The sequence below is a fragment of the Balaenoptera ricei genome, chromosome 14, assembly GCF_028023285.1.
Source record: "Balaenoptera ricei isolate mBalRic1 chromosome 14, mBalRic1.hap2, whole genome shotgun sequence".
Lineage (NCBI taxonomy): Eukaryota > Metazoa > Chordata > Mammalia > Artiodactyla > Balaenopteridae > Balaenoptera > Balaenoptera ricei.
The window spans coordinates 82,767,562-82,779,931 of NC_082652.1; positions in this window are offsets into that span (position 1 = coordinate 82,767,562).

The following is a 12,370-nucleotide window of genomic DNA, read 5'->3' on the forward strand; positions in this document are numbered from 1 at the left end:
TATGGCCTTTCCAGTCTATCAAAATCACAGAGTTAGAGCCTCTTCCGGCAGAGCTGAGGATTCCTATGAATGTTGCTTGCTTCACAGAGCTGAGCTTTGGAGAAACCCTTCTCCCTGTGCACCTGGGTGTAGGTTTAGTATGCTGCTGAGTTCTTGTTTTGTGCAGGAAGGCAGTCATGGAACACATGCCATAGCAAACACCTGCTGTCTAGTCATATGAATATTTTTGAACCCTGCAAAAATAGGCAGAGAGTAGGTGCAGATACAATTATTGCTACAGATTTGTAATTTTCAAAGGAAAATTGTAGCTTTCATTACTGCTGTCTAAATTTAGATGAATGAGAGCAAAATCAGCAAAGTAACTTTTTGATGTTATATATGTATAAATTAAGAGTTTGCATCGGAATCTACATTTGCCCATTTTCTGTCTTCTTATTTTATTACAAATATTTTAGAAGATGGAGATTAACGAATAAATTCTAAAACTACATAAATTATGTTTTGTTCCCCGATGTAGTTTATTTAGTCATTTTATATCTGAGAAGTGAAAGTAACACTGAGAAATGGAAGTAATACTATATATAAAGTAATACCTCTTCCTTTAAGTGGAGCTATTCTTAAATGGCATTGAAAAGCCAACAAAAGCTGTAGAAACTCTCCACAAAAAAACAAACAAGCACACCAAATCTTGCATATAATTTTAGGGTATTATAGATTAATTCTATTTAATAATTGATATGTTAAGTAGCCTTCCCTCCCTAAAAATATAAAGTAAATAAAAGGAAAGATGCACTTTGGTTAAAAAAAAAAGATCTAAAGGTGAAAGTGACTGAAGAACTACCTTTTTGTCTTCTTCTAGTAAATAAAACATTCTTAGGGAACAGAACTTTTTCCTTGTATCTAACTAAGCACATAACTAGCAGTATATTCAAGTTTTTATTCCAAAATGTATAAATACAGAGAAATTCAGAAAATAAACACTTTTTCATAAACTTTAAAGTACTTCAGATAGTATATATGTGTATATAATATATTTAATTATATATGTATATATATGATAATGAAAAATTTTCCTCAATAATCTCTTTTTCTATAAAATAGCTTAAGTACTTTAAATATACTTTGGGGAGGTCATTAATTAACCCCAGTTTGTTGGCTTGTGCTTGGTTGCATTCAGGATCCTATATATAGTGGCTTAATGAAAAAATGTTTCCTCCTCACCTTCCAGGAAATCCACATGTTGGCATTCCAGAACTGGCCGTGTGACGCTACAGTATCATGAGTATTTCAGGGTCTTTCTTTCTGGTCAACTATCTTTGACATGAGACTCACATCTCCACAGCTTTCTCCTAGTCACGACATGGGTGCAGTCTTTGGTCTGCACCGAAGGCAGGAAGGAAAACATGAGAAAAATGAAGGTGGTCGGCTTCTGTGAAAAATAAACTCACTGGCCAGAACTGTGTCACTACGACAAACCCAAAGCCAGGAAACATATGCTTGGAGGTAAGCACATTGCTGCTCTAAACGAGGCTGTGATCTTTAGGAAAGACAATGGTAAGAATGCATATCCAAGGCAACTAGCAGTTTCTGAAACAATCACTAATATTTTCATTATTCTATTTTTTATTCAGTCACTTTTTACATAATGCCTTTGGCATATATTTTTTACCACCCAGATGAATTACTGCCCGGACTGAATTTAAAATTGTAATGAATGAGGTAGTTTCCTAAGTCAATAATAATGAGACTAATTTAGATTTGAAAGGTATGAAAGGTATCTGAAGGAAATATACCTAATTCAAGTGGACATGGGAGAGTTAATTAGAGGATATTTCACCCAAAAAGTTTTTGGTCACAAAGAACGAGGATGCAGGCTTTCCTGGAGGTCATTATAATGTTACCTATCTTTATGGTGCGCTTACTATTTGCCAGACACAGTGACTGAATGCCTTATGCCTTATTTATGCTGCCTTACTTAGCCCTCATAACAACTTTACAGGGCAGGTACTAAAATTAGCCTTAAGGACAGCAAGATTTCTCCTCCTGCCCATCTCCACTCCTACACCTCGGAGCCACCTTGTCTTCTTCCAGTTGACTTTACATTTTCAAAGTTGAGAGAGAAGGTGTGTAGAGGAAGCTTCCATTTGACTGGATTTCTGAGTGACTCCAATGAATGAACAGATTGTCTACAAACTGACATAGGAAATGAACCACAAAAAATAAGCATCAATCAGTCAGTAGAAAAACATTTAAAATTTAATTAAATTATTGAGAGGGCGCCTTCAAGATAGTGGAGGAGTAAGACGTGGAGATCACCTTCCTCCCCACAAATACATCAAAACTACATCTACATGTGGAACAACTCCTACAGAACACCTACTGAACGCTGGCAGAACAACTGACCTCCCAAAAGATGCCCTTAGGCGACCTACATGCAGAGGCAGGGCCAAATCCAAAGCTGAACCCCAGGAGCTGTGTGAACTAAGAAGAGAAAGGGAAATCTCTCCCAGCAGCCTCAGGAGCAGCAGATTAAATCTCCACAGTCAACTTGATGTACCTGCATCTGTGGAACACCTGAATAGACAACGAATCATCCCAAATTGAGGCAGTGGACTTTGGGAGCAACTGTAGACTTGGAGTTTCCTTTCTGCATCTAATTTGTTTCTGCTTTTATGTTTATCTTAGTTTAGTATTTACAGCTTATTATCATTGGTAGATTTGTTTATTGATTTGGTTGCTCTCTTCTTTTTAAAAATTTTTAAAAATATATTTTTTTTTTTCTTTTTTCTCTTTTTGTGAGTGTGTATGTGTATGCTTCTTTGTGTGATTTTGTTGGTATAGCTTTGCTTTTGCCATTTGTCCTAGGGTTCTGACTGTCCATTTTTTGTTTTTTTGTTTTTTGTTTTTTGTGTTTTAGTATAGTTATTAGCGCTTGTTATCATTGGTGGTTTTGTTTTTTGGTTTGGTTGCTCTCTTTATTCATTCTCTCTTTTTTTTTAATTACTTTTTTATTCTTTTATTTTAAATAATTTTTTCTATTTTAATAACTTTATTTTTTTATCTTCCTTCCTTTCTTTCTTCCTTCCTTCCTTCCTTTCTTTCTTTTTTTTTCTCCCTTACCTTCTGAGCCGTGTGGCTGACAGGGTCTTGGTGCTCTGGCCGGGTATCAGGCCTGAGCCTCTGAAGTGGGAGAGCCAAGTTCAGGACATTGGTCCACCAGAGACCTCCTGACCCCATGTAATATAAAACTGCAGAAGCTCTCCCAGAGATCTCCATCTCAGTGCTAAAGCCCAGCTCCACTCAAGGACCAGAAAGCTACAGTGCTGGACACCTTATGCGAAACAACTAGCAAGACAGGAACACAAACCCACCCATTAGCAGGGGGGCTGCCTAAAATCATAATCAGGTCACAAACACCCCAAAAACACACCACCGGACGTGGTCCTGCCCACCAGAAAGACAAGATCCAGTCTCATACACCAGAACATGGGCAACAGTCCCCTCCACCAGAAAGCCTACACAACCCACTGAACCAAACTTCAGCAATGGGGGCAGACACCAAAAGCAATGGGAAATAGGAACCTGCAGCCTGTGAAACGCAGATCCCAAACACAGTAAGTTAAGCAAAATGAGAAGACAGAGAAATACACAGCAGATGAAGGAGCAAGGTAAAAACCCACCAGAACAAACAAATGAAGAGGAAATAGGCAGTCTACCTGAAAAAGAATTCAGAGTAATGATAGTAAAAATGATCCAAAATCTTGGAAATAGAATGGAGAAAATACAAGAAACGTTTAACAAGGATCTAGAGGAACTAAAGAGTAAACAAACAATGATGAACAGCACAATACATGAAATTAAAAATTCTCTAGAAGGAATCAATAGCAGAATAACTGAGGCAGAAGAACGGATAAATGACCTGGAAGACAAAATAGTGGAAATCACTACCACAGAGCAGAATAAAGAAAAAAGAATGAAAATAATTGAGGACCATCTCAGAGACCTCTGGGACAAAATTAAATGCACCAAATTTTGAATTATAGGGGTCCCAGAGAAGAACAGAAAAAAAAAAAAAAAGGACTGAGTAAATATTTGAAGAGATTATAGTTGAAAACTTCCCTAATATGGGAAAGGAAATAGTCAGTCAAGTCCAGGAAGTGCAGATAGTCCCAGGCAGGATAAATCCAAGGAGAAACACGCCAAGACAAATATTAATCAAACTACCAAAAATTAAATACAAAGAAAAAATATTAAAAGCAGCAAGGGAAAAGCAACAATTAACATACAAGGGAAACCCCATAAGGTTAACTACTGATCTTTCAGCAGAAACTCTGCACACCAGAAGGGAGTAGCAGGACATATTTAGAGTGATTAAAGGGAAAAACCTACAACCAAGATTACTCTACCCAGCAAGGATCTCATTCAGATTTGATGGAGATATTAAAACCTTTACAGACAAGCCAAAGTTAAGAGAATTCAGCACCACCAAACCAGCTCTATAACAAATGCTAAAGGAACTTCTCTAGACAGGAAACACAAGAGAAGGAAAAGACATACAATAACAAACCCAAAACAATTAAGAAAATGGTAATAGGAACATACATAACGATAACTACCTTAAATATAAATGGATTAAATGCTCCAACCAAAAGACATAGACTGGCTGAATGGATACAAAACAAGACCTGTATATATGCTGTCTACAAGAGACCCACTTCAGACCTAGGGACACATACAGACTGAAAGTGAGGGGATGGAAAAAGATATTCCATGCAAATGGAAATCAAAAGAAAGCTGGAGTAGCAATTCTCATATAAGACAAAATAGACTTAAATATAAAGACTATTACCAGAGACAAAGTAGGACACTACATAATGATCAAGGGATCAGTCCAAGAAGAAGATATAACAATTGCAAATATTTATGCACCCAACATAGGAGCACCTAAATACATAAGGCAAATGCTAACAGCCATAAAAGGGGAAATTGACAGTGACACAATAGTAGTAGGGGACTTAAACACCCCATATTCACCAATGGACAGATCATCCAAAATGAAAATAAATAAGGAAACACAAGCTTTAAGTGGCACATTAGACAAGATGAAGTTAACTGATATTTATAGGACATTCCATCCAAAAACAACAGAATACACTTTCTTCTCAAGAACTCATGGAACATTCTCCAGGATAGATCGTATCTTGGGTCACAAATCAAGCCTTGCTAAATTTAAGAAAATTGAAATCGTATCAAGTATCTTTTCTGACCACAATGCTATGATACTAGATATCCGTTACAAGAAAAAAATCTGTAAAATATACAGACACATGGAGGTTAAACAAGACATTACTAAATAACGAAGAGATCACTGAAGAAATCAAAGAGGAAATCAAAAAATACCTAGAAACAAAGGACAATGAAAACACGACGACCCAAAACCTATGGGATGCAGAAAAAGCAGTTCTAAGAGGGAAGTTTATGGCAATAAAATCCCACCTCAAGAAACAAGAAACATCTCAAATAAACAACCTAACCTTACACCTAAAGCAATTAGAGAAAGCAGAACAAAAAACCCCCAAAGTTAGTAGAAGGAAAGAAATCATAAAGATCAGATCAGAAATAAATGAAAAAGAAATGAAGAAAACAATAGCAAAGATCAATAAAACTAAAAGCTGGTTCTTTGAGAAGAAAAACAAAATTGATAAACCATTAGCCAGACTCATCAAGAAGAAAAGGGAGAAGACTCAAATCAATAGAATTAGAAATGAAAAAGGAGAAGTAACAACTGACACTGCAGAAATACAAAGGATCATGAGAGATTACTACAAGCAACTATATGCCAATAAAATGGACAACCAGGAAGAAATGGACAAATTCTTAGAAAAGCACAACCTTCCAATACTGAACCAGCAAGAAATAGAAAATATAAACAAACCAATCACATGCACTGAAATTGAAAATGGGATTAAAAATCTTCCAACAAACAAAAGTTCAGGACCAGATGGCTTCACGGGTGAATTCTATCAAACATTTAGAGAAGAGCTAACACCTATCCTTCTCAAACTCTTCCAAAATATAGCAGAGGGAGGAACACTTCCAGACTCATTCTACAAGGCCACCATCACCCTGATACCAAAACCAGACAAAGATACTACAAAAAAAGAAAATTACAGACCAATATCACTGATGAATATAGATGCAAAAATCCTCAACAAAATACTAGCAAACAGAATGCAAGAGCACATTAAAAGGATTATACACCATGATCAAGTGGGGTTTATCCCAGAAATGCAAGAATCCTTCAATATACGCAAATTAATCAATGTGATATCACATATTAACAACTTGAAGGATAAGAACCATATGATCATCTCAACAGATGCAAAAAAAGGTTTCAACAAAATTCAACACCCATTTATGATAAAAATCCTCCAGAAAGTAGGCATAGAGGGAACTTACCTCAACATAATAAAGGCCATATATGACAAACCCACAGCCAACATCGTTCTCAATGGTGAAAAACTGAAACCATTTCCTCTAAGATCAGGAACAAGACAAGGTTGTCCACTCTCACCACTATTATTCAACATAGTTTTGGAAGTTTTAACCACAGCAATCAGAGAAGAAAAAGAAATAAAAGGAATCCAAATCGGAAAAGAAGTAAAACTATCATTGTTTGCAGATGACATGATACTATACATAGGGAATCCTAAAGATGCTACTAGAAAACTACTAGAGCTAATCAATGAATTTGGTGAAGTAGCAGGATACAAAATTAATGCACAGAAATCTCTTGCAGGCCTATACACTAATGATGAAAAATCTGAAAGAGAAATTAAGGAAACACTCCCATTTACCACTGCAAAAAAAAGAATAAAATACCTAGGAATAAACCTACCTAAGGAGACAAAAGACCCGTATGCAGAAAACTATAAGACACTGATGAAAGGAATTAAAGATGATATAAACAGATGGAGAGATATACCATGTTCTTGGATTGGAAGAATCAACATTGTGACAATCACTATACTATCCAAAGCAATCCCTATCAAACTACCAAGGGCATTTTTCACAGAACTAGAACAAAAATTTCACAATTTGTATGGAAACACAAAAGACCCTGAATAGCAAAAGCAATCTTGAGAAAGAAAAATGGAGCTGGAGGAATCAGGCTCCCAGACTTCAGACTATACTACAAAGCTACAGTAACCAAGATAGTATGGTACTGGCACAAAAACAGAAGTATAGATCAATGGAACAAGATAGAAAGCCCAGAGGTAAACCCATGCACATATGGTCACCTTATCTTTGATAAAGGAGTCAAGAATATACAATGAAGAAAAGACAGCCTCTTCAATAAGTGGTGCTGGGAGAACTGGACCGCTACATGTAAAAAAGGAAAGTAGAACACTCCCTAATACCATACACAAAAATAAACTCAAAATGGATTAAAGACCTAAATGTAAGGCCAGATACTATAAAACTCTTGGAGGAAAACATAGGCAGAACACTCTATGACATAAATCACAGCAAGATCCTTTTTGACCCACCTCCTAGAGGAATGGAAATAAAAACAAAAATAAAGAAATGGGACCTAATGAAACTTAAAAGCTTTTGCACAGCAAAGGAAACCATAAACAAGATTAAAAGACAACGCTCAGAATGGGAGAAAATATTTGCAAATGAAGCAACTGACAAAGGATTAATCTCCAAAATTTACAAGCAGTTCATGCAGCTCAATATCAAAAAAAAAAAAAAAAAACCAAAAAAAACCCAATCCAGAAATGGGCAGAAGACCTTAATAGACATTTCTCTAAATAAGATATACAGATCGCCAACAAACACATGAAAGGATGCTCAACATCACTAATCATTAGAGAAATGCAAATCAAAACTACAATGAGGTATCACCTCACACCAGTCAGAATGGCCATCATCAAAAAATCTACAAGCAATAAATGCTGGAGAGGGTGTGGAGAAAAGGGAACCCTCTTGCACTATTAGTGGGAATGTAAATTGATACAGCCACTATGGAGAACAGTATGGAGGTTCCTCAAAAATCTAAAAATAGAACTACCATACGACCCAGCAATCCCACCATAGGCATATATGCTGAGAAAATCGTAATTCAAAAAGAGTCATGTATCACAATGTTCATGGCAGCTCTATTTACAATAGCCAGGACATGGAAGCAACCTAAGTGTCCATCGACAGATGAATGGATAAAGAAGTTGTGGTACCTACATACAATGGAATATTACTTGGCCATAAAAGGAAATGAAATTGAGTTATTTGTAGTGAGGTGGATGGACCTAGAGATTGTCATACAGAGTGAAGTAAGTCAGAAAGAGAAAAACAAATACCGTATGCTAACACATATATATGGAATCTAAAAAAAAAAAACCAAAAAACAAATTGTTCTGAAGAACCTAAGGGCAGGACAGGAATAAAGACACAGACATAGAGAATGGACTTGGTGGACATGGAGACGGGGAAGGGTAAGCTGGGACAAAGTTAGAGAGTGGCATGGACTTATATACACTACCAAATGTAAAATAGATAGCTAGTGGGAAACAGCTGTATAGCACAGGGAGATCAGCTCTGTGCTTTGTGTTCACCTAGAAGGGTGGGATAGGGAGGGTGGGAGGGAGACGCAAGAGGGAGGAGATATGGGGATGTATGTATATGTATAGCTGATTCACTTTGTTATACAGCAGAAACTAACACACCATTGTAAAGCAATTATACTCCAATAAAGATGTTAAAATAAAATAAAATTAGCATTAATATTGAAAAACAGCTGTTCAGAGAAGTCAAGTAATTTTCTCAAGAACCCTAAGCTATTAATATGTTTTGCTGAGAATTTAACACACTTCTCTCTAATGCCAACACTCACACTTTTAACCATTATGGAGCACTAATTTGTCTGCAAGCAAAAATGTGGAAACATAGAAAGAACTACTTTGGAAGGGTGTGGTGTTGCTAAAGAATAAGTTGACTCATGAAATCTCAAGAGAATTGTTTAGGGAAGAAGCTTGAGCTACATTACTTAATAATTTAATTCAATTGAGAGTCCACTGAAGGATTTGTGCAGAAGGATATCAGAGCAGGGCTTTTTAAACTTCAATGTACATACAAATCATTGGGGGAGCTTATTAAAATTCAGATTCAGGGGTTCTAGAGGGAGGCTGGTGACCCTGCATTTCTTTCTAAAAAGCCCTCCCTCTCAGAGACACTTGAACGCTACTAATGCTGTGACCTTGAGTAGGAAGGTCAGTGATCACTCTGGAGGTTCTGGAGAGTGGATTTTGAGGCGTATACTGGGAGCTCAAAACATATTTGTTGATGAACAAGACAAGACTCCAGTTAGGAAAACCCATTAATAAGATGTTTTGGGTGTGTTGCTGTGTTAGTGAGATGAGAAGATGAGGTGGGATCAACTGGAGAAACTGCAATGCATGTCAGTATAAGCTGTGGGATGCAAAGATGAAAGAGACTTTGACTCAGCCGAGGTAATTGAGGGTAACAAGCAGTGTATGAATTGCACTTGCTTTGCCAGCAATGGTGTGAAATGTACTGATGACAAAGCTTTGAAGAATTCAAACAGGGAGAGTCAATTCCCCATTATCCAGTAGTCTCTGGCTCCTTTGGAATGGGATAAGGATTGTTTATGTCTATTCTAAACAAACCCTTCTTATTTATAAGTAGTACTTTCCTCGCATCAATTGTAAAGTAACACATTTTTACCACTGCTGTTCTGAGTAGACCACTGCCATAGTTCTAAGGAAAATATACACATAAAAGTTTCAGCCAGGAGATGATGAATATCATAGCTAATGTGCCTGGGCCAGGCAAATTTCTGGTAGGACAAATAGAAATGCATTAATTGTAAAATAGCTTATTGAAGCGCATAATTGGGTAATGGCAGGATAAATGGGAATATATGAAACAAATCCAGTAGCATAATAATTTTTATTTTGTGTAATGTGATGCAGGTGAAGTAAGCCTGAAAAACAAGAACAAAAACTGTTCCTTGGCCAACAGGGGCTATGCTGCTCTTTTTGCTTATGCCAGATTTTGGAGTTTAATGAAGACAAAAAGAATGCAAATGTCTCAAGTAGTGCCATTTGGCTTCAGTATACTCATAACTTCTCTTAATTAAAATATAACCAGGCTAAACACAGAATCTGCCTTTTCAACAGCATCCATCCATTCATTCATTCAGAAAAATGTTAACTGAGGGTCTACTATGATCGGATACTGTGGTTTTGGAGGTAAAAAATAAAAGATGGAATGAGACCCCTGCTTTCATGATGCTTTATATTAGAGTGTGGGAAGGTCGGAAGTAAACAATAAAATGAATGGGAGAATACTTTCAAATAATAGTAGAGATATCAAGTAAAAAAACTTAAGAAAAAATAACTGGGGCAAGAATGTAACTTAAATATAGTGATATTAAAAGCCTTCTTTGAAGAACTACCAGTTCAGGTGAGATCTTCATTTTAAAGCCACTATCAAAATGTCTAGGTGGGAAGTGTGTATCATGTTGAAGAAATGGTTAGTGTATGGGTCTGAGGTTTGACTAATCATGGTGTAATCAAGAAAGGGAGGGCTTCCCTGGTGGCGCAGTGGTTGAGAGTCTGCCTGCTAATGCAGGGGACATGGGTTCGAGCCCTGGTCTGGGAAGATCCCACCTGCCGCGGAGCAACTGGGCCCGTGAGCCACAACTACTGAGCCTGCGCGTCTGGAGCCTGTGCTCCGCAACAAGAGAGGCCGCGATAGTGAGAGGCCCGTACACCGCGATGAAGAGTGGCCCCCGTTTGCCGCAACTAGAGAAAGCCCTCGCACAGAAACGAAGACCCAACACAGCCAAAAATAAATAATAAATAAACAAATAAATAAAATAAATTTAAAAAAAAAAGAAAGGGAAAGAAGGGTAGTTGGAATGGTAATGTTGAGCAGTAGGAGGGGTCCCAGGAACTAAGGCATACGATGCAGTGGAGAGAAAGCCAATGAGCTTAGATTTGATGTAATGTGACAGGACACAAGCGACAGGTTCAAGAAAGCAAGAAAAATTATCTGAATTTGGTTTCTAAAGAAGTACTCTGCTTGTTGGGTGGAGAATGGTTTGAAAGAGGGTGAGCTAGAGTAGAAGAAGAAAAGTTTTCCAATAGTTCAAGGCCAACTCAAGAGTTCTGATGTGGACAAGCAGATGCTTATACGATACTTGCCTATTAGACGTTGAAGGGATGATGTCAAGTGGGCAGTTGTAGTTTAGGGAAATCGTGCTTAGGTAGATGTCTGGGAAACGGATGTCACGTAGATGGCTTTTAAAATGGTTGAGGTCAAGGCAAGTATCAGAAGTGAATAAAAGAGGCTGAAAAGTATAGACCGTAAAGGGGAGAACCCTCCCCCAGAGGGCAGCATCACAGAATGAAAGAGACCACTGTCTCAAGGAGGCAGAAATAGGGAACTGCGTCGACTGCTGCTGAGAGCTGAGTTATGGTGAAGACAAATGCACGGTCACTGAATTTTACCACGTGGAGCAACTGGGAACATACATTAAATCAGTTTCACTAGAACCATAGGATGGAAGTTGAATTGGAGTGAGCTTCAGGGAGCATGTGCATTGAATGAATTAAAATGTATAAAACATGTTTTCAAGAAAATTGCTCTGTAAGGGAAAGGAGAAAAATAAGGTCATAGCTGGAGCAGCGTGCAGGATCGAGGGGGTATTTGTTCCCCAGAGAGGGGATAAGTTTTGTGCAGAGATATTTTAGTTAACCCTTGGATTATATCCCATGAGACAAAAAATATCAGAGTTTTAGGGTTTCCACTTCCTCCACAAATATCATTATTTTCACTTCTCAACAAATTTAGCAACATAAATCAGATCTACTGTTGAGAAATAATAATCATTTATTGACAGTATTTAATATCACTCCTTTTTTGGAGGTACTGAAAAATAGGACACAATAGATATGAATTTTTAACAAATTTGTAAGTATCTTTTTAAAATGCTGCCATATTCAGTTTTTTCCCAAGTCTTCTGTGTTTCAGTTTTCCTGTAGTCTAGACAAAGTGCTAATGCATCAACTGTTGAGTTCAAAGCTATATTCCTGAAACTCTCATTTGTTTAAATGAACAATCTCCTCACTCGTAGGAACCTAGAAAGACAATCAATTCTAGATAGATCATAACTAAAGCTTTCTGAAAGAAAACGTTTTCTGTATTTTAAAAAAGTTTCAAAAGGAAATTTCAAACTCTTGTAAAAACCAGTCTGAACAAAACCAGTTGCTTAATAGTATATTTTCAGTCCCTCCATCATTGTCACATAATGCAATTATTTTTAAAGTGTTGCAGCACAAGT